The following is a 21,861-nucleotide window of genomic DNA, read 5'->3' as shown; positions in this document are numbered from 1 at the left end:
GAACACTATCAGAGTACTTTGCTATGACCCTTTAGTTTGCTTACCCATGAAGGTATGTGTTCCCTCCACAAAGAGCCAAGGTCCCTGGTTTATTGCTATTTTTCTTTAAAAAATAAAAACAAAAACTTGAGGAGCCTCCTTCCCAAAGCAATAACAATAATAACAACAACAAGAACAAAGAGACCTATCAGGTTTATTTCTTAAGACAACAGTCCTTCGGCAAGTCTCACGTGCCACGTGCGTGCATTTCTTTTGTAAAAGATTCCTGACTTAATGTCTCCCCAAGGACTTTGCAAGAGTGATCTCACCCTCTGAAATTGGCAGAGAAGAAGCATTCCGATTTCGCTCCAGTAGAAGAACAGAAAGGTGGTTGTTAAGCAGAAATTGTCCAGTCAGTAATTAGACAAGCCCAGCCTCTTCTTTCAAAAAGATTCTGGCCAAATTCTGGAGGTACTCTTTGCAGGTAGGATCTGCCCTAGATCGCACATCTGCTTCTGGTCTCTATAAGAGGTTTTAAGGCTTGGTTGGTTTCTGGGCCTCTGTGAAGGAAAACAGGACCCAGGAGGAGTGGGCTAATGTGGAATTCTTCCTACTACATAGAAATAGGGGGGTAAAACAAAAACCAAATTAGTTCAGTTGCTGGAAATGAAGAGGGAATGGAAAAACAGAGCCGGAAGTGGTGAGTGGCGCGGCGGAGAGCCAGTGGTGTGGGCGTGTCTGTCTCTGCTCTTATTAGGTTGGGGTAGGGCCCATGCAGAGATGAGAGTTAAGGCCTTGGGCCAGTGCCATTTGGAGGCCTGAACAAGAAAGCAAAAAAGGTGGGGCAACTGTAGGGCTGAACTCTCCATGAGAGGAGGACTAGGAAAAAAATGTAGCCACTGAATCAGAAAGATGTCAGGAAAGTTTGCCTCTGTCTGGGTTCTGAGTGGAAAAAAAATAAAAGCCTTTGAGAAAAAATGAGATCCCAACGTTATGCTTTTGAGAAATTCTAGAGACAGAATGTATCCTGCCTATGAGCTGTGGACATCCTAAATTAAGAAATGCATATAAAAAATAGTTCTGGTTATGTTACTGCAGAAGCAGTTGGAAAATTACTGTGGTCATAGGAGAGCTTGATTTAGCTCAGCTGAAGATGAGCTTTCAGTAAAAAAATTATAAAACAGTTGTTAGAAGATCCACTATAAACAAGAACTATAAACAAGATCCACTATAAACAAGAACTTGCAGACAGAACAAGCAGAAGGATCAGCAGTTCCAAACTTGAGATCACAGAAATCCAATCTGAAAGAGACCATTGATACAGGGATGTTTAAGCAGTTAAAGAGACAAAAGGGAAATATAGAAGCCACAATGAAAGAATAATACTACTGAGAAGGAATTGGAGTAATGTTGATAATAAAACATGTTTGAGTTCATGTTCAGATTTCAGAATAAGTAGACTGGGGAACCTGGATGGCTCAATCAGTTAAATGTGTGCCTTCAGCTCTGATCATGATTTTGGAGGCTTGGGAGCCGACCCCCATGTTGAGCCCTGTGTTGGGCTCTGTGGCTCAGTGAGGAGTCTGCTTGTCCCTCTTCCTCTCCCTCTGCTCCCCCTGCCCCTGGTCATCCTTGCTCTCTCTCCCTCTCAAAAAAAAAAAAAAAAAAAGGTTTAAACTGGGGAAAAATTGGTTGCCACCACTCAACCAATAAAATAATAAGAACCCAACAACATCCTCTGAAACTCCACCCCACCCCCAACCAAAAAACAAAACCGAAAAGTCATAAAAAAAAGTCCAAAAGCCAGAACTTGGAAAGAGAAAATGGGAGGCGTACATCTTGTCCTGGCATATTTCAACCCACTGAAGCTTAGCATGGTTTATGTACTCTTGTAAAATATGCTAGCTAGCATTAGAATTATCCTGAGGATAGGAATGTAGACACTGAGCTTGGTTGCCTAGGACACCAAAGTAATCTTTCTGTTATAAAGACATGATACTGGAAAGAACTGGAAATGCTGGGCCAGCATGCAGGGTTCCGGGAAGCAGCCCCATAAGAGCATGCAGTAGGAGAGAGTGAATGGAGAATCTGAGTGAAGTCATGAGATTGGAAAAAAGTTATTTATTTATTTTTATTTATTTATTTTAGTGTGTTGTTTTTTTTTAAAAAAATATACAGTTGTTCGATTCACGCATACATGGTAGAGAACTTGGTATTGGACATGTCTGGTGAATCAGTGTTAGCTTTGCCTCCTCTTTCCTGCTCAGGTTCCACAGTAGTATTGCTAGAGACAGTAGAATCTACTCCCTTGTTAGTAACCTGAGCTTGGTTGGGATTATTTTGGTTGTAGAAAAAAGCCAAAAGTGGGGGAGGGGGAAAAATCCAAACCTGTTATTATTTGAGATGATTTGATGGCAGACATGGGAGATCCATGAGAATCCATAGGCAAAATATTAGAAATAATGAGAATTAAAAAGGGTCACTGGGAACAAGATTTATATACAAAATCATCAGTAAAAAAACTTAGAAAATTTAATTAAAAATACTATTTATAATAACAGCAGCAACAACAAAAAACTGTGAACCCTTAGAAATAACTATAATAAGAGAGTACAAAACTATTATGGAAAAATCAAAACAATTTCTTAAAAGATAAAATAAGACCAAAGTAATTGGAGACAAAATACTATATTCATGGATAGAAAGACTTGGTAGCATAAAATATGTCAGTTTTTTGGTCTAAATTAAATTAAAGTTAATTCAATTTCAATGAAAATTCCTAAGAGAGTTTTTCATGGAACTTGACAAAATGGATCTAAAAATTCAAACAAAAGAGGGAAGTCCAAAAATTCCCCAAAAAATCTTAAATCATGATGATAATAAGAAGTTTGCCCTAGCAAATTAAAAAAGAATTTGTACAAAGCTATATAGTAATTTAAAAATGTGATACTGGCATAAGGATAGAAGAAATCTACCAATGAAACAGAAGAGAGTGTAGAAACAGACTCATGTATATTAGGAATTTGGCCTATATCTGATAGCATTATGAAGCAGCAGTGAAAGAATGGACGATTTAATAAATTGGATTTGGACAGTAAACCATGTCAGGCTCTCTGCCCAGCAGGGATCCTGCTTCCTCTTCTCTCTCTGCCTGCCTCTCTGCCTACTTGTGATCTCTGTCAAATAAATAAATAAAATCTTTAAAAAAAATTGATAAATTTGATTGTATGAAAATGAGAGAAATTCACAACAAATATAGCTAATAAAGAATGCACAGAAGATACAAAAAGTCTTGAAAATAAATAATGAGGATATAGGCAATAAAACAGGAAATTTATAGGGCGCCTGGGTGGCTCAGTGGGTTAAGCCGCTGCCTTCGGCTCAGGTCATGATCTCAGGGTCCTGGGATCGAGTCCCGCATCGGGCTCTCTGCTCCGCAGGGAGCCTGCTTCCTCCTCTCTCTCTGCCTGCCTCTCTGCCTACTTGTGATCTCTCTCTGTCAAATAAATAAATAAAATCTTTAAAAAAAAAAACAAACAGGAAATTTATAGAAAGGAAAATTGAGTGGATGATGATGACATGAAAGGAATCTAACTTTGTTAGTAATCAGGTGAATGCAAAATTAAATAATTTCACATCATCAGATTGATAAAATGCAAAGTCTGGTAGTAGTAGGTGGTGGCTAAAATGTGGAGAAATAGAAGCTGTTTAAGAGTGCGGATGGCAATTTAAATTCATACACCAATTTCTAGGAAAATGTTACAGTATCTATTGTAGTTAAAGAGATACAAGCCTTTGACTTAAGCAATTTCACCTCTACTCATGTATTCTAGAGAAACTTTGGTGTTTATATGTAAGGAAGTTCACTGCAGGCCACTTTGGAATAGTGGAAATGGAGAATCAGTCTAATCATCCCTAAGTAAAATAAGGTTTTGAAGGCTGCCTGGATGGCTTTGTTTTTAGAGCATGTGACTTTTGCTCTTGGGGTTATGAGTTCAAACCCCACATTGGGCATAGAGTTTACTTAGGTAAAAAAGAATGAACCGGATCTCCTATGTCAAAATAGTTCTAACTCAAAAAAAAAAAAAAAAAAAAGTGAAAAAATAAGCTCTAAGATGATATCACAATGACATCTTAATTATTTTTTCCAATTGTTGGTTATGACCCATCCATAAGTTGTGAAATCCATTTAGGTCACTGTCACAATTACAAAATAAAATTAGAATAGGAAGAAAATATCAGAATGTGCTAGAAGTAGTTGAGTAGGAAGTATTTCCATGACAGTGTTGTTTCAGATTCTGTAACACATGTTCACATACAGGTATGTATGGATACATATACACATGTGTACATGTGCATGTGTATCAAAATGCAAAACACATTTCTTATATTGAGTATGTTAGGAAAGTCCAAAAGCCACTGTTTTATATACATTAAAAATGCAAAACAGTACTATATGTTTACAGATTTCATATATGTGTGGTGGTGATTAATACTAGTGAGGATAGTGGTTATCACTGGAATGGGCAGGAAGAGGAAGACATGGGGTCTGGGTGTGAAGATTTTGCTCCATCTACATTGATGCAAGTTTCATTCACATTGTTGCAAATGGCAAGATTTCCTTCTTACTCTTTTGAATAATATTCCATATATATATGTAAAAAAAGATTTTACTTATTTGAGAGAAAGAGTGAGAGATCATGAGCAGGAGGGAGGCCTAGAGGGAGAAGCAGCCTCCCCGCTAGGAAGAGAGCCCCACATGAGGCTCAGTCCCAGGGCCCAGGAATCATGAACTGAGGTGAAGGCAGACACTAAACCAACTGAGCCACCCAGGTGCCTCATAAAATATATTTTTATATATTGGTGGATGACTTTCACTTCTTGTTCGTGCCTAATTTCTCTGGCTAGGACTTCCAGGGCTATATTGAATATGAGTGGTGTGAGTGGACACCTTGACTTTCTCCTGAACTTAGAGAAAAAACTTTCAGCCTCTCACTGTTGAGGGTGATATAGGCAGTGGGTTTGTCGTTTACGACCTTTATTATGTTGAGATAGTTTTCTTCTGTAGCCAGTTTATTGAGTTTTTATCATGAAAGAAATATATATATGCCACATCTTTTTTATTTTTAAAGATTTTATTTATTTATTTGACAGACAGAGATCACAAGTAGGCAGAAAGGCAGGCAGAGAGAGAGAGGAGGAAGCAGGCTCCCCACGGAGCAGAGAGCCCAATGTGGGGCCCGATCCCAGGACCCTGGGATCATGACCTGAGCCGGAGGCAGAGGCTTTAACCCACTGAGCCACCCAGGCGCCCCAATGCCACATCTTTTTATCCATTTGTTTGTAGATGGTCCCTTAGGTTGTTTCCATATTTTGGCTATTGTGACTAATGCTGCAATAAACAAGGAGTGGTGGTATTTCTTTGAAAGTCTGATTTCATTTCCTTTAGATATATACCCAGAGTAGGAATGTAGGATCATGTGGTAGTCCTATCTTTAATTTTTTGAGAAACCTCCATATTGTTTTCCATTGTAGCTGTATTGATTTATATTTCCACTAACAGTGCACAAAGTTCCCTTTACTCCACATCCTTGGCAACATGTGTTGCTTCTTATCTTTTTGATAATAGCTCTTATAACAGATGATACCTCATTGTGGTTTTGATTTGCATTCCCCTGATGATGAGCATCAGGGGATGATTGAGCATCTTTTCATGTACACCATGGTCGTTTGTATGTGTTCTTTGAAAAGACTGTCTATTCAGTTCCTTTGTTTATTTTTGAATTGGATTTTAGTTTGCTGTAAGTTGTATGAGTTCCGTATATGTTTTGGATTTTGGATATTAACTCCTTATCTGATATATAATTTGCAATTTGCGATATATTTTTCTTCCATTCTGTATGTAGCTTTTTCATTTTGTTGATTGCTTCTTTTGCTGTGCAGATGTGTTTTGGTTTGATGTAGTTCCGCTTGTTTATTTTTGCTTTTGTTGTTTGTACTTTTGATGTCAGAGCCAAAAAATTGTTGCTAAGACCAATGTGAAGGAGCTTTTCCCTATGTTTTCTTCTAGGTGTTTTATGGTTTCGGGTATTATGTTTAAGTTTTTAGTCCATTTTGAATTAATTTTTGTGAGTGGTAAAAGGTAAGGGTCCAATCTCATTTTTCTGCATGTGATTATTCAGTTTTCCAGCACCATTTATTGAAGAGACTGTTCTTTCCCCATTGAGTGTTCTTGGCTCCCTTGTCAAATATAAGCTGATTGTGTATGGTAGGGTTTATTTCTAAGGTTGCAATTCTGTTCCATTGGTCTGAGAGTCTATTTTTAGGCCAGAATCATACTGTTTTGATTCCTATAGCTTTGTAATATAGTTTTGAAATCCGACACTGGTATGTTTCCATCCTTATTATTTCCCGAGGTCACCTTTGCTATTCAGGGTCTTCGTGGTTTCATATGAATTTTAGGATTATTTTTTCTCTTTCTGTGAAAAACATTTTGGAATTTTGACAAGGATTGCATTGAAGCTATAGATGACTTTGGATAGTGTAGACATTTTAGCAGTATTAATTCTTATGATCCATGTATTTAGAATATCTTTTCTTTTTAAAAGTTTTCTCCTTTAAAAAAAAAAAAAGATTTTACTTATTTGAGAGAAAGAGTGAGAGATCATGAGCAGGAGGGAGGCATAAAGGGAGAAGCAGCCTCCCCGCTAGGAAGAGAGCCCCACATGAGGCTCAGTCCCAGGACCCTGGAATCATGAACTGAGGTGAAGGCAGACACTAAACCAACTGAACCACCCAGGTGCCTCATAAAATATATTTTTATGTATTGGTGGATGACTTTCACTTCTTGTTTGTGCCTAATTTCACTGGCTAGGACTTCCAGGGCTATGTTGAATATGAGTGGGGTGAGTGGGCACCTTGTCTTTCTCCTGAACTTAGAGAAAAAACTTTCAGCCTCTCACTGTTGAGGGTGATATAGGCAGTGGGTTTGTCGTTTACGACCTTTATTATGTTGAGATAGTTTTCTTCTGTAGCCAGTTTATTGAGTTTTTATCATGAAAGAAATATATATATGCCACATCTTTTTTATTTTTAAAGATTTTATTTATTTATTTGACAGACAGAGATCACAAGTAGGCAGAAAGGCAGGCAGAGAGAGAGAGGAGGAAGCAGGCTCCCCACGGAGCAGAGAGCCCAATGTGGGGCCCGATCCCAGGACCCTGGGATCATGACCTGAGCCGGAGGCAGAGGCTTTAACCCACTGAGCCACCCAGGCGCCCCAATGCCACATCTTTTTATCCATTTGTTTGTAGATGGTCCCTTAGGTTGTTTCCATATTTTGGCTATTGTGACTAATGCTGCAATAAACAAGGAGTGGTGGTATTTCTTTGAAAGTCTGATTTCATTTCCTTTAGATATATACCCAGAGTAGGAATGTAGGATCATGTGGTAGTCCTATCTTTAATTTTTTGAGAAACCTCCATATTGTTTTCCATTGTAGCTGTATTGATTTATATTTCCACTAACAGTGCACAAAGTTCCCTTTACTCCACATCCTTGGCAACATGTGTTGCTTCTTATCTTTTTGATAATAGCTCTTATAACAGATGATACCTCATTGTGGTTTTGATTTGCATTCCCCTGATGATGAGCATCAGGGGATGATTGAGCATCTTTTCATGTACACCATGGTCGTTTGTATGTGTTCTTTGAAAAGACTGTCTATTCAGTTCCTTTGTTTATTTTTGAATTGGATTTTAGTTTGCTGTAAGTTGTATGAGTTCCGTATATGTTTTGGATTTTGGATATTAACTCCTTATCTGATATATAATTTGCAATTTGCGATATATTTTTCTTCCATTCTGTATGTAGCTTTTTCATTTTGTTGATTGCTTCTTTTGCTGTGCAGATGTGTTTTGGTTTGATGTAGTTCCGCTTGTTTATTTTTGCTTTTGTTGTTTGTACTTTTGATGTCAGAGCCAAAAAATTGTTGCTAAGACCAATGTGAAGGAGCTTTTCCCTATGTTTTCTTCTAGGTGTTTTATGGTTTCGGGTATTATGTTTAAGTTTTTAGTCCATTTTGAATTAATTTTTGTGAGTGGTAAAAGGTAAGGGTCCAATCTCATTTTTCTGCATGTGATTATTCAGTTTTCCAGCACCATTTATTGAAGAGACTGTTCTTTCCCCATTGAGTGTTCTTGGCTCCCTTGTCAAATATAAGCTGATTGTGTATGGTAGGGTTTATTTCTAAGGTTGCAATTCTGTTCCATTGGTCTGAGAGTCTATTTTTAGGCCAGAATCATACTGTTTTGATTCCTATAGCTTTGTAATATAGTTTTGAAATCCGACACTGGTATGTTTCCATCCTTATTATTTCCCGAGGTCACCTTTGCTATTCAGGGTCTTCGTGGTTTCATATGAATTTTAGGATTATTTTTTCTCTTTCTGTGAAAAACATTTTGGAATTTTGACAAGGATTGCATTGAAGCTATAGATGACTTTGGATAGTGTAGACATTTTAGCAGTATTAATTCTTATGATCCATGTATTTAGAATATCTTTTCTTTTTAAAAGTTTTCTCCTTTAAAAAAAAAAAAAGATTTTACTTATTTGAGAGAAAGAGTGAGAGATCATGAGCAGGAGGGAGGCATAAAGGGAGAAGCAGCCTCCCCGCTAGGAAGAGAGCCCCACATGAGGCTCAGTCCCAGGACCCTGGAATCATGAACTGAGGTGAAGGCAGACACTAAACCAACTGAACCACCCAGGTGCCTCATAAAATATATTTTTATGTATTGGTGGATGACTTTCACTTCTTGTTTGTGCCTAATTTCACTGGCTAGGACTTCCAGGGCTATGTTGAATATGAGTGGGGTGAGTGGGCACCTTGTCTTTCTCCTGAACTTAGAGAAAAAACTTTCAGTTTCTCACTGTTGAGGGTGATATAGGCAGTGGGTTTGTCGTTTATGACCTTTATTATGTTGAGATAGTTTTCTTCTGTAGACAGTTTATTGAGAGTTTTTATCATGAAAGTATGTTATATTTTGGCAAATGCTTTTTCTGCATTGAGATGATTATATGCTTTTTATCCTTCATTCTTTTAATATGATGTATCCCATTAATTGACTTGTGTATGCTGAACCATCCTTGCATCCCAGGGCTACATCCCAGTTCTTCATGTTGTTGAATCCTTTAGTTGCATATTGGATTGCATGTAAATGTTCTTATTTTCAAGAGCCAAATTTAACATAAAATGGCTGTCAGTAATTGAACTGAAATCAATTAAAGCAAAAATTACTTAAAAATTATTGCATCATTTTATTTTTATTTTCCCTGTCGCATGTTTATTGCATTGTATCACTTATGCTCCATTTTCCTTGCTGTTTGTTCCATTGAGTATTGCCCGAAGTTGGTACTCACATCTCCTTAGCAAGTCTGCCCTCCTAGTAAGATCTCCTACTGACTGTTTTTCTTTTTTCCCCAGTAAAAACTTACCTGCTCTATGTTCGAATCTTATAACAGGAATGTCACCCAGCTGTCCTTGTTAAAAAAAAAAAAGTCAGTGAGATAAACTTTTCTGGGGCTCATATGCTATAGCCCTACTGGGTTCCCAAAGGCTGCACCAACTGATAGTCTGGGAACAGGGGCAGTGGGGCTTGTGTTTAGGGACAAGTTAGGGGTGGTCGTGACTGGGCAGGCTTGGTCAGGGTTTGGAGACTATGAGCAGTTTACCACTTCCAGCTTCAAACCTAAGTCAAATTCCTCATCCTTTCTGGGGTGGTTAGTCCTCTCTCTCCAAGGTCATCACTCGAGAGATTCGCTCCTTCAGTCCTATTTGGAAAGCTCTCCCTTTACACAGCAACATTTTGGGGTCCAGGAAGAGAGATCTTGCTGTAAATCCAGATGCCATCAGGCCCTGAGGCGTTATAACTCTGTTTTTCTTTTTTTCCAGTGCGGTTCGTTGTGTAGCTAATTCTCATTGGTTATGCTGAGGTGAGGATTCTTTGGGATTTTGGAAGAAAATATCCTCACATTTTCCATTCCTTTCTTCCCAGAGACAGTTTGCTGGCAGAGTAATGGCCACCTCTCTCGGCAGCCAGATGAGAAACAGAGCTTAAGGCAGAGGCGAGAACAATGCCTATGTGGCCAGCACCATTCCTTGGTCTTTTTTTTTTTTTTTTTTTTTTTTTTTTTAAGTCTAGGAAAATGCAAAACTTAAAAAGGACCTAATCTCTGCCCTTTGGGAAGAGAAGACTGTGGCTGACATGTCAGATGCCACGTTCGTCTTTCCTCCTGGGACATGGATGCTTGCTATCTACACCACAAGTCCTGGCCTGGGTGTCTGATGGGGGAGGCGGCACATTCGAGTGCTCTGAGGCGCAGCGCCCTGCCTCCTCCTCGCCAAAGACAGACTCACCTAGGCCCTGGCCCCAGGGATCTCTGAGAAGTGCCCCTATTGTGGTGACAGCCCCATCTTCCAGTCTGCGGCCACCCAGCACACAGATGTTAGGCCCCTAGCCATGGTCGCCAAATCACTCCTTGGTGCTGCTTCCCGCTGAAGTCAACTCTGATGCCAGAGGGACAGTCCTCCCCTCACAGGGCTTCTGAAGGCCATTAACCCATGCTGCCTCACACGGGATCTCTCACTTTCCATTGTGCTTAAGGAATTGCTCTAAGTTTTGAAGAAAACAATAAAGATGGTATGTGTACACTATTACAATAAAAAAGCATACAATGTTCCAGAAAACCAACAATGAAAACCTCCTGTCTCTCAGGCCACCCACCCTAAGCCCTGCTTCCCAGAGGTAACCACTCATAATTGTGGCTTTGTTTTTTTTTTTTTTAATGTAGTTTTTATATTATTTTATTTTATCATGGTTTAACGAGTGAACTAGTCCTACAAGGCTTGTTATTAAAACAGCAGTACAATTTTCTTTTTGAGATGATGAAAATGATCTAAAATTAGAATGTGGTGATGGTTGCACAACTCTGTAAATACCCTGAAACCCATTGAATTGTGTGCTTTCAGTGGAAGAACTTTACGGCATGTTAATCATATCTCAATAAAGCTGGTAAGAAGGACAATAAATACTTCCAACAAAAGCAGTCTCCTGACCGCCCGTGCCCCCCAGCTTTCCCCACTTCACAGAGGCAACCGCTTTCAATTAGTGTGATCTTTTCCTCCACATTTCTAAACGAATTTGCTTGTGATGCTATTTCTCGATTGTTCGGTTTTAGTCATTTACTATTGACTTCATGTTAAAAAAAAAATATGAGGTTTTAACCTTCTTTCATATACCTACCCTGGCCCCCCGCTATATCAAATGCACACTTCCCATCCCCCATCTTTCTAGTGCAGTGTTTTTAATATTTTGGTTAGCTCAGTGTTCTGTGTTCACATTAGTATGAGAACAAACACTCCGTTGGCAGCTGCTCAGTTGTGTGACATAGAGGAAGACTTTCCAGGGTTTCACTGATTCTTAGTTTGTCAGCCTCCTATTTTCCCCCCTCCCTCACTCTTGCTTCCAGTTCCTGGTATTACAGATTTCCAGATCTTTTGCGGTATCCATAGTGTAAATTGTTGTGGGACTCTCTCTATGTTGTGGTTTTAGAATACAGTTATTATTAATTTTTTTTTTTGAGAGGATCTGTAGGTCATTTATCATGCATCCATCTGCTGTCCAATTTCTGAAATTTTGTTGTGGTTTTCTCATCACCCATTCCCTTGTATTAAAATCAAATTTATTGAGATACAATTAATATTCCATACAACTCCTCCATTTAAAGTGTACGGTTCAATAGGTTTAGTATATTCGCAGAGTTGTGCATCCATCATTTCAATTTATTTTACACTTCAATTAATTTTTCTTTGTGTGTTTATGCCTTAAAACTCTTCTTTCTTTCTTTCTTTCTTTTTTTTTTTTTTTTTTTTACTGTATCTGTAGTGGCATTTCAGGAGCTAGTAAAGGCTAACACATGTATTCAATGTGTCATATTTCATCAGAGCTTCTACTTAATATCTACTTACCACTTGATTTATTAAACTTAGACATTATTTAATGGCAATAATAGATGAAGGTTGAAGTCGTGATATAGTACTACTTTTAGTTCCTTCATTAACTATCCTTATAATTTTAAAGACTTTGGTCACCTTTTTATTTCTTGTTCTATCAACTAGACAGCATCTCTTCTCTCTCTCTTTTTAAAATTTATTTATTTATTGAAATAGAGATAGAGAGAAAGAGAGCATGTGACTGGGGGGAGGGGCAGAAGGAGAAGGAGAGAGAGAATCTTAAGCAGACTCCCCACTGAGCACAGAGCCTGAGAAGGGGCTTGATCTCTAGACCCTGAGATCATGATCTCAGTCTAAAGTAAGAGACAGACACTCAATTGACTGAGCCACCCAGGCACCCACTGACTTCTCTTCTTTTTCATATACATCTCTCTTTCACTTATATCTCCTTCACCTAAATCTCTTGTCATCCGTAATTTTCCCTCTGCATTTTTAAAGCTAATACAGTCATAACTATAGTCAGTATTAATTTTTTATGCTTTGCCTATATATTGATCCAAAAATAAAATCCATAATAAAAATTGTTTATATTATAAATATGTACATACTTTCATTGCATTTGCACCTAGAGCTTTTTTTTTTTTTGCTCAGTTTTAATTTTTTCCTGGAATTTTCAACTGACTTTCTTTTCTTGCATTGTCTTCCCGAGTTAAAAGCTTCAGTTCTTCTAATTAACCAAGAATGGTATCATATCTAGAATCCACCTTTCTCCTTGATTTTCATTCTCTGAGGGGCCACTCCTCTCTTGTTCCAATCTAGACTGATTCCTTTCTCACTGTGCTGAATAATTTTTATCCTGGATCCTTAACCATCCTGGTTGACTCTCATTTCCAGGATCATGTGGATCTTCTCTTGTTTTACTTTCTTTTTTCTTTCTTTCTTCTTCTTCTTCCTTTTTTTTTTTTTTTTTCCTGGAGCACATCCTCAAGTATATTAATAAAAAGGTGGTGGGGCGCCTGGGTGGCTCAGTGGGTTAAGCCTCTGCCTTCCCCTCAGGTCATGATCTCAGGGTCCTAGGATCTAGCTCCACATTGGTCTCTCTGCTCAGCAGGGAACCTGCTTCCTCCTTTCTCTCTGCCTACTTGTGATTTCTCTCTGTGTGTTTCAAATAAATAAAAATCTAAAAAAAAAAATAGGTGGTAAAGTTTTCTTTCCCTGAAGGTCTCAAAATATCTTAATTTTATAATTCAGTGATAGTTTGGCAGGGTATATAATTCTATGTTGAAATTAAATTCTTCTCAGAAATCTGAAGGCTTTGTTTCAGTGTTTTCTAGAATCCCATATCTCTGATGTACTTTCTGAAACCAATCTGGTTCCTGTCCCACTGTAGACAATTTTATTTTTCCTTTCTGGAGCTCTTAGCATTATTATTTTTTTACTTGGGGGTTTTGAAATTTCATAACATGTATCTTTGTCTCTTTTCCTCTCTTTCCTTTTTTGAAGTGCATTTAGTTGACCCTTTAATCTAAAGATTCTTCAATTCTGGGATATTGGGGTACCCTTGAACTCTGGGAGACTGGAGTACTATTTTAAAAATAATTCTTCAGCCAAGCTTGATTGGCTCGGTTGATTAGGCAGCTGCCTTTGGCTCAGGTTTTGATCTCAAGGTCCTGAGATTGAGCCCTGTATTAGGCTTCTTGCTCAGTAGGAAGTCTTCTTCTCCCTCTGCCTCTCTCTCTTGCTCATGCTCTCTCTCTCTCTCTCAAATAAATAAAAATTTTTAAAAATTTTTAAAAATAATTCTTCATCTGGAATATTAGGGTACTATTTTAAAAATAATTCCACCCCTTCTCTGTTTTCTATACTCTCCCTTTTTCACCCTGGGACTTCTATAGGTCAGATGGATTGATTCTCTATGTCTTTTGTCTTTTTTTCTTTTATTTAACATTTTCCTTTACTTTTATTCTCTTTGCTAGGAAATCTTCTTAACTTCATTTTTCAATCATTCTAATAATTTTAAAATTTCTTCTTCCCTTTATACAGGGTATCTTTTTATCTTATGTGATGCTGTCACAAATCTCCCTGAGGATCCTAATCAGAGATCTTTTTGTCTCTGAATTACCCATTTCTTAATGTTTATATTGGCCTTTCTCTTTCACAGTGTAGGTAGATTTCTCTCTCTCTCTCTCTCTTTTAAAGATTTTATTTATTTACTCATGAGAGACAGTGAGAGAGAGAGGGAGGCAGAGGCAGAGGGAGAAGAAGGTTCCCCATGAGCAGGGAGTCCAATGCGGGACTTGATTTCAGGACCCTGAGATCATGACCTGAGCTGAAGACAGACGCTTAATGGACTGAGCCACCCAGGCACCCTGGTAGGCTTCTCTTAAAAGTCTAGTGAGGCTTTAGTTATATTCAAGGGTGAGGCAATAGAAGAAGTCTACATGTGGGGGGGGGGAGCTTTTCAACTGGCAGGCTTTACTTTAAGGAAGGACAATGGGCAGGAAGTTGGATCTTACCAAGGAGACGCCAAATGCCCTACTGTGGCCACTCTTGTTTTCCGCAGTTTGTCTACTCTTAAGAGGGAAAACCCCTCTGTTTTGTTTGTCTGGAGTAGAGAGAGGGTGATTAGAGAATAGGAGTAGAGAGAGGGTGATTAGAGAATACCGTTCTGCTAGGAGTTCTGTACAAGGTAGAGAACCACTCTTCTGTATACAGACTTTCTATTAATCTCCTTGTTTTCAAACCTTCATCTTACTCCCATTCTCTAACACCCGGCATTTCTGGGTCAGGAGCCTCTCTGGGAATATTCAGGGTAAGGGTCTCCCTCTTCAGCTGTGGCCCCTCCATGAGTCCTGTAGGCTGTAGCATCCTTCTTCCTGTTTCATGCCTCACCAGCTCATTATGTATTATTTTCTGTCTTTCAGAAATAATACATTTTGAGTTTATCTTTGTGTACGGTGTAAGAGAATGGTCGAGTTTCATTCTTCTACTTATAGCTGTCCAGTTTTCCCAGCACCATTTATTGAAGAGACTGTATATTTTTCCACTGTATATTTTTTCCTGTTTTGTCAAAGATTAATTGACCATAGAGTTGAGGGTCCATATCTGGGCTCTGTACTCTGTTCCACTGGTCTATGTGTCTGTTTTTATGCCAGTACCATGCTGTCTTGGTGATCACAGCTTTGTAATAAAGCTTGAAATCAGGTAACGTGATGGCCCCAGCTTTATTTTTGTTTTTCAACATTTCCTTAGCGATTTGGGGTCTCTTCTGATTCCATACAAATTTTTGGATTATTTGCTCCAGCTCTTTGAAGAATACTGGTGGAATTTTGATCGGAATGGCATTAAAAGTATATATTGCTCTAGGCAGTATAGACATTTTAACAATGTTTATTCTTCCGATCCAAGAGCATGGAATGGTCTTCCATCTTTTTGTGTCTTCTTCAATTTCTTTCATGAGTGTTCTGTAGTTCCTCAAGTACAGATCCTTTACATCTTTTGTTAGGTTTATTCCCAGGTATCTTATGGTTCTTGGTGCTATAGTAAATGGAATCGATTCTCTAATTTCCCTTTCTGTATTTTCATTGTTAGTGTATAAGAAAGCCACTGATTTGTGCACATTGACTTTGTATCCTGCCACATTGCTGAATTGCTGTATGAGTTCTAGTAGTTTGCGGGTGTAGTCTTTTGGGTTTTCCATATAAAGAATCATGTCATCTGCGAAGAGAGAGAGTTTGACTTCTTCATTGCCAATTTGGATACCTTTTATTTCTCTTTGTTGTCTGATTGCTGTTGCTAGGACTTCTAATACTACATGTGTTGGAGAGGATGTGGAGAAAGGGGAACCCTCTTACATTTCTTGGTGGGAATGCAAGTTGGTGCAGCCTCTTTGGAGAACAGTGTGGAGATTCCTCAAGAAATTAAAAATAGAACTTCCCTGTGACCCTGCAATTGCACTACTGGGTATTTACCCCAAAGATACAGATGTCGTGAAAAGAAGAGCCATCTGTACCCCAATGTTTATAGCAGCAATGGCCACGGTTGCCAAACTATGGAAAGAACCAAGATGCCTTTCAAAGGACGAATGGATAAGGAAGATGTGGTCCATATACACTATGGAGTATTATGCCTCTATCAGAAAGGATGAATACCCAACTTTTATAGCAACATGGATGGGACTCAAAGAGATTATGCTGAGTGAAATAAGTCAAGCAGAGAGAGTCAATTATCATATGGTTTCACTTATTTGTGGAGCATAACAAATATCATGGAGGACAAGGGGTGTTGGAGAGGAGAAGGGAGTTGGGGTAAATTGGAGGGGGAGGTGAATCATGAGAGACTATGGACTCTGAAAAACAATCTGAGGGGTTTGAAGTGGCGGGGGGGTGGGAGGTTGGGGTACCAGGTGGTGGGTATTATAGAGGGCACGGATTGCATGGAGCACTGGGTGTGGTGAAAAAATAATGAATACTGTTTTTCTGAAAATAAATAAATTAATTTATAAAAAAATTTAAAAAAATAAATAAAAAATAAAAAATCCTGGAACACTGAAAAAAAAAAAAAAGAAATAATACATTGTCCAATGGTGTGACATGATCAGTGTTGTGTTTTAGAGGCATAACTCTGGAGCCCCTGCTTGGAAGACCAAAGTCAGGGAACCTGAGACTGAGAGCAAAGTAGAGGATGGTTGCACTATGTATCAGGGAATGGATGATGGCCCCTGAAGTTAGAAGGGAAATGGGACTACAATGGAAGAGGTTATTATTTATTCCAGGGGCAAAAATCAACAGGACTTGGTCACTAACTAGATGTGGCAGCAAGGAGAAGGTAGGGTGGCTGAGCCACTGGTGTTCAAGATAAGCATGCTTTGGAGGTGGGAGAGAAAGAGGTTGTACCCTGGAGGCGACTGTACAATATCCAGGTAGTCATGTCCCAGGAGTGGTTGAAAGGATGGATCTGGAATGCTGGGGAGACATCTGTGTTGGCGGTACAGAGTGAGGAGTCATTAATTCTTAAGGAAAATTGAAATCATGGAATGGATATGAAGAAAATATGTGGTATGAAGAAAGCCAAGGTCAGAGTCTGGGGAAGCATCATAATTTGTGAGGACTGTGCCTAAAAAGTTGGTGGATGACATCCTTGAGAAGTGGTGAAGGAGTGTGAGGTAGAGGGAAAAGTGAGGAAGATTCCAGTACTACCTCTGGGCAGCTTTGGTGTATGGGGCCGGGGCTGTGAGGGAGGTGGCCTCAGGGAAGAGCCGGGTCTCCAAAGGGCAGGGGGAGGAGGCCAGTGGTGAAGCAGAACTCAAGAGAGATTTTCCCAGAAATGAGGACTCCAGGGGGAACAGAAGAAAGGGAGGATAACATTTAGAAGTGATGGGGTGGAAAGAGGCCACTTGACTGAGAGTTCAGTGACCGAGGGCACCACAGCGTGGGGCAGGGGTGGGGTAAGGGAGGGTTGGGAACCATTCCAAATTGGCCTCTGTTCTCTGAGCTATTTCCAGCCTCTAGTCTTCTCAGGTGGCTGCCTGTTGCTGCCTTTATAGAGCTGCAGCGCGGAACCGGAGTCCCTAAAGTGCTGATGTGTAGAACCACTCTGTACATCTACATCTACATAGTTGGCTTCCCCATGACTCCAGGACAGATGTAGAAACTGTAAGTGTGGCCAGCCAAAGTAAGCAGAGAGCCTTACAAATCTAAATCTTCTTTCTGTTTTAACTGGAACATCAGGACCCAGCTTCACTCCTTCAGTCTGTTCCAGTCCAAAGGAAAATGGGCCATCTCTCGCCTCACATTTTTGAGCAGAGCGTGACAACTGCATGCCACATGCCTGATTGGCTAGGCTGGACCACCACACGTCCCAGTGCCTGGTCACTCCCAAGGAGGCCTCCTTCCAGACTCCATGCAGGTGTCTTGATTGGTTTGAGGGTCTTTTGAACTTCTCACAACAGCCCATCTAGTAGATATTATATTGGTTTTGTTTGCAACTAGAAAAAAAGGAAAATTAGGATCCCATAAATACTAAGTGGGAGAAGTAGAATTTATCTTATTAAACTTTTATTATGAAATATTTCAGACAAATAGGAACATTCCAAGCATACCATAAGATAGTTCTATAAGACTTTAACCTTAAGCCATCTCAGCATCAGATTTTTTTTTTTAAAGATTTTATTTATTTGACAGATAGAGATCACAAGTAGGCAGAGGCAGGGAGAGAGAGAGAGAGAGGAGGAAGCAGGCTCCCCGCCGAGCAGAGAGCCTAACGTGGGGCTTGATCCCAGGACCCCGGGATCATGACCTGAGCTGAAGGCAGAGGCTCTAACCCACTGAGCCACCCGGGCACCTTCGGCATCAGATTTTTATTTTTATTTTTTATTTTATCTTTTTAAAAGATTTTATTTATTTACTTAACAGAGAGAGAGAGAGAGAGAGAGAGAGATCACAAGTAGGCGGAAAGAGAGAGGGGGAAGCAGGCTCCCTGCTGAGCAGCAAGCCCAAGGTGGGGCTCGATCCCAGGACCCTGAGATCATGACCTGAGCTGAAGGCAGAGGCTTAACCCACTGAACCACCCAGGCACCCCAGTGGCATCAGATTTTTAAAAGAAAATATGAACAAATCCAGTTGAAGCTCTCTGTGTCTCCCTTGCTGATGTTTTTTCTTCTCCTCTCTTTAGAGATAACTACTATTTGAAGTTAGTGTTTATTATTACCTTGTAAATATTTATATTTTTATTATATATACTATATTAAAATAATCCATGGTATTACAAGTGTTTCAAGAATGGTATCAAAGTTTTTTTTTTTTTTTTTTTCTTTCTGGATTCTACTGGAGTGCTTTTAATATAACCATTGGAGATTATAAGTGGTTAATTTCAGCTTTCATTGAGCAATCAGCTATTGTCAGATATGACATGAAGGGAGCATAGGCTCTGAAAGTTCAGTGTTTCACAATTCCCTTCCAGCCCTGTTAAGTCAGAGTTCTAACTCCTTACCTCCCTAATTTTGATGTTTAAGTCAATTTCCTAGTTCCTTAGATAATATTACAGGCTTTATTATTGGTAGCTTTTCTTGCTCAACTATTTCTTGCCAAACCATTCAGTGTAATGAATAAAACATGAACAACATTTTCCACAGTGCAGAGGTGGGTGTGGAAGGTGGGGGGAAATGTGGATCAACTCAGAAGTCAGAGGACATATGAGTATCAGAATCATCTCAACAGTGTTTGCAATAGTCTCAAGGCTCTTTTTTTAAATTTAATTTTTAAATGAAAAAAAATTTTTTATTTAAGTAATCTTTACACCCAGCTTGGGGCTTGAACTCACAACCCTGAGATCAAGAGTCGCATGCTCTTCTGCCTGAGCCAGCCTGGTGCTCCTCAGGGTTCTTTATACTCCTATTTCTTCTTGATGAGTTTCTTCCATCTGGCAGAAAGAACTCTTCTAATATTGAATCCTCCAGGAAGTGGAATGTTTGAGTTTTATTGAAGGTTTTTTCTCATGTTTTGTCTGATATTTTCCATGAATCAAAGAAAATGAAATTAAAAAATCACAGCCATCTTCATCAGTGATGAGCTCTTCAGCTTCTAGAACAGTGATGTACAGTGTTTTCTGTAGAATTCCAGAATATCCAGAATTTTCTGCAGTGTTGGAAATGTTCTGTATCTATGTTGCCCAGTACAGTAGTTAGCAGTCAGTAGTCACATGTAGCCATTGAGCACTTGATAAGTAGCTAGTGTGATGAAGAACTGAATTTTAAATTTTCTTTCATTTTTAAAAATAATTTTTTTCTCTCTGTCACTTCACAAAAATAATTTAAATTAGAATAGCCCCATGGGTCTAATGATTACTGTACTAGACAGTAAAGTTCTAGAGGGTTTAGACCAATATGTGTTGGGAGAGTTTCAACCAGTCTTAATAAATCAAATGAGTTCACATTATATTGCAATTGATTTATTTGCTCTTTCGTTTCTGAAATCTGAAGTTAATACAAGACATTGCATAGTTTGGAAACTATTGCACAGACTGTTGTTTCTTCAAGCACTTCTGTTAATCTGTCGTTCGTAGTCAGCATATCTTTGTGATTTTGTTGCTGTTCATACGCACCAGGTATCGGTGGCACATCTGCCTGCAGCCCTCACTGGCCCTTGCCTCTTAGCTCATTCAGCCCACGTCATTCTCCAGCGTCACTGAGGCTGACTCGGTTCTTAGTTTCCCTCCATTCTGGCATAGCCTGACTCTGGGAGATGGGCAAGACTGGAGACCAGGACTGGGCCTACTTCCAGTCTTGGTTTTGGACCCTGTACAATCAGCTTTCATTTCTTTAACTTTTATTTTGAAATAATTTTAGATTTACAGAAATGTTCCAAATAGCACAATGGTGCAAAGAATCCTGGAGTGTGTTGGTTACCCAGATTCCCATGCGTTCATGTGGTTAATACTTTACCAATTTTGTTGTATTCTCTCCTCCCCTTCTATATGCCTGTATCTATGTCTATATCTGTATCTGTATTTATATCTATTATCTTTCTCTCTGTACATCTACATGTCTGTATAGATGTGTATATCTATCTTTTTTTTTTTTTTTAAGATTTTACTTATTTATTTGAGAGAGAGAGCAGAGTGAGAGAGAGAGAGAGAGAGCACAAGTGGGGGCTGCGGAAGGGGCAGAGGGGGAGGGAGAAGCTGACTCCCTGGCAATCAGGGAGCCTGACTCAGGGCTCCATCCCAGGACTTTGGGATCATGACCGGAGCCAAAGGCAGATGCTCAACTGACTGCTACCCAGGTGCCCCAGGAAGATTTTTTTTTTTTTAAATCTACATCCAATGTGAGGCTCAAACTCACAACTCTGAGGTCAAGAGTCACTTACTCTACCAGCTGAGCCAGCCAGGCCCACCTAGGGAAGATTTTTAAGTTACTCAATCAATCTATCTATCATCTTTAATTTATTTTTATTGTACATCTATGTTCCAGTGTTATCTTGCACTTGTACTTTTTTGGTGTACCAATCCTGGAATTAGTCATTTTTTCAAGGACCAGCCTTCATTTTGATGATCACATGTTTGTTGAGTGAACAGGAGACAAAAGCCAACATAAGAAGCTGGGAACCTAAAAGGCAACTTACAGTGTGAATGAACTAGAAAATACTCTGACTTACAGTTAGTAATAGCAAGGAAGACCTTGCTTTTCCCTGTTGGGTTAAGGGAGAAAATTTTTTCTTGAAAATTCTTAACCACAGGCTGGCACTAACTCAAGTTTGTAACCCAAATTTACACTACCTGCATGATTCTAAATACCTTTAGGTTAGCATTTATTTTAAAACAGTTCTGGATTGGCAATGATTCCAGATTTTTAGAAGAAGCAAACATAAATTTTCTTTGGAGAAATGCAATCACAACACAAACCTCAGAGTTTTCCATGAATAAAGTTCTGAGGAATGTGGGCTCAGAGTCAAAGTCAAAAAGCATTTAAGGAGACAAGGCACTATATGCAAAAGTCAGCAGGAACAACAAACCACAGAATCAGGCCAGCAAAGCTTTTAGATATGGGAATTATTGGATACAAAATAAAAATTAAGCATGTTTAATATATTTAAAGAAAGTAAAGTGATTCAAAATTTAAGGTACAGTGCCTATGAAAGATAAACAAGCATATTTGAAAGCCAACCAAAAATAACTTCTAATAAAAAACAAACATAAAAACTGAAATTAAAAAGAAACCTCAACTGATGATTTAAATATATTAAACATGCTTGATTTATATTTATGGAAAACATAGAGCCACCTCACCGATTCCTTTCTGCGAGCCATTCAAATCAGTCAGAATGTGAACATCTGTGTCTTTCAGTAGGTGAATGGATGAACATCCAGACAATGGA

General features: G+C 39.0%; 1 long non-coding RNA gene across 1 annotated transcript in view; it reads left to right on the top strand.

The window, feature by feature from the left end:
* Positions 1–365: 365 nt before the first annotated feature.
* Positions 366–21,861, top strand: part of LOC131840245 (uncharacterized) — a 41,245-nt gene continuing 19,749 nt past the window's right edge. Inside the window, exon 1 of the long non-coding RNA XR_009357291.1 lies at positions 366–463. This is a non-coding gene — a long non-coding RNA (uncharacterized LOC131840245). The remainder of the gene's footprint in view (positions 464–21,861) is intronic.

This window comes from Mustela lutreola, chromosome 9, assembly GCF_030435805.1.
Source record: "Mustela lutreola isolate mMusLut2 chromosome 9, mMusLut2.pri, whole genome shotgun sequence".
Classification (NCBI taxonomy): domain Eukaryota; kingdom Metazoa; phylum Chordata; class Mammalia; order Carnivora; family Mustelidae; genus Mustela; species Mustela lutreola.
The sequence above is the reverse complement of the archived record's forward strand: the minus strand, read 5'-3'. Positions and strand labels throughout refer to the sequence as shown.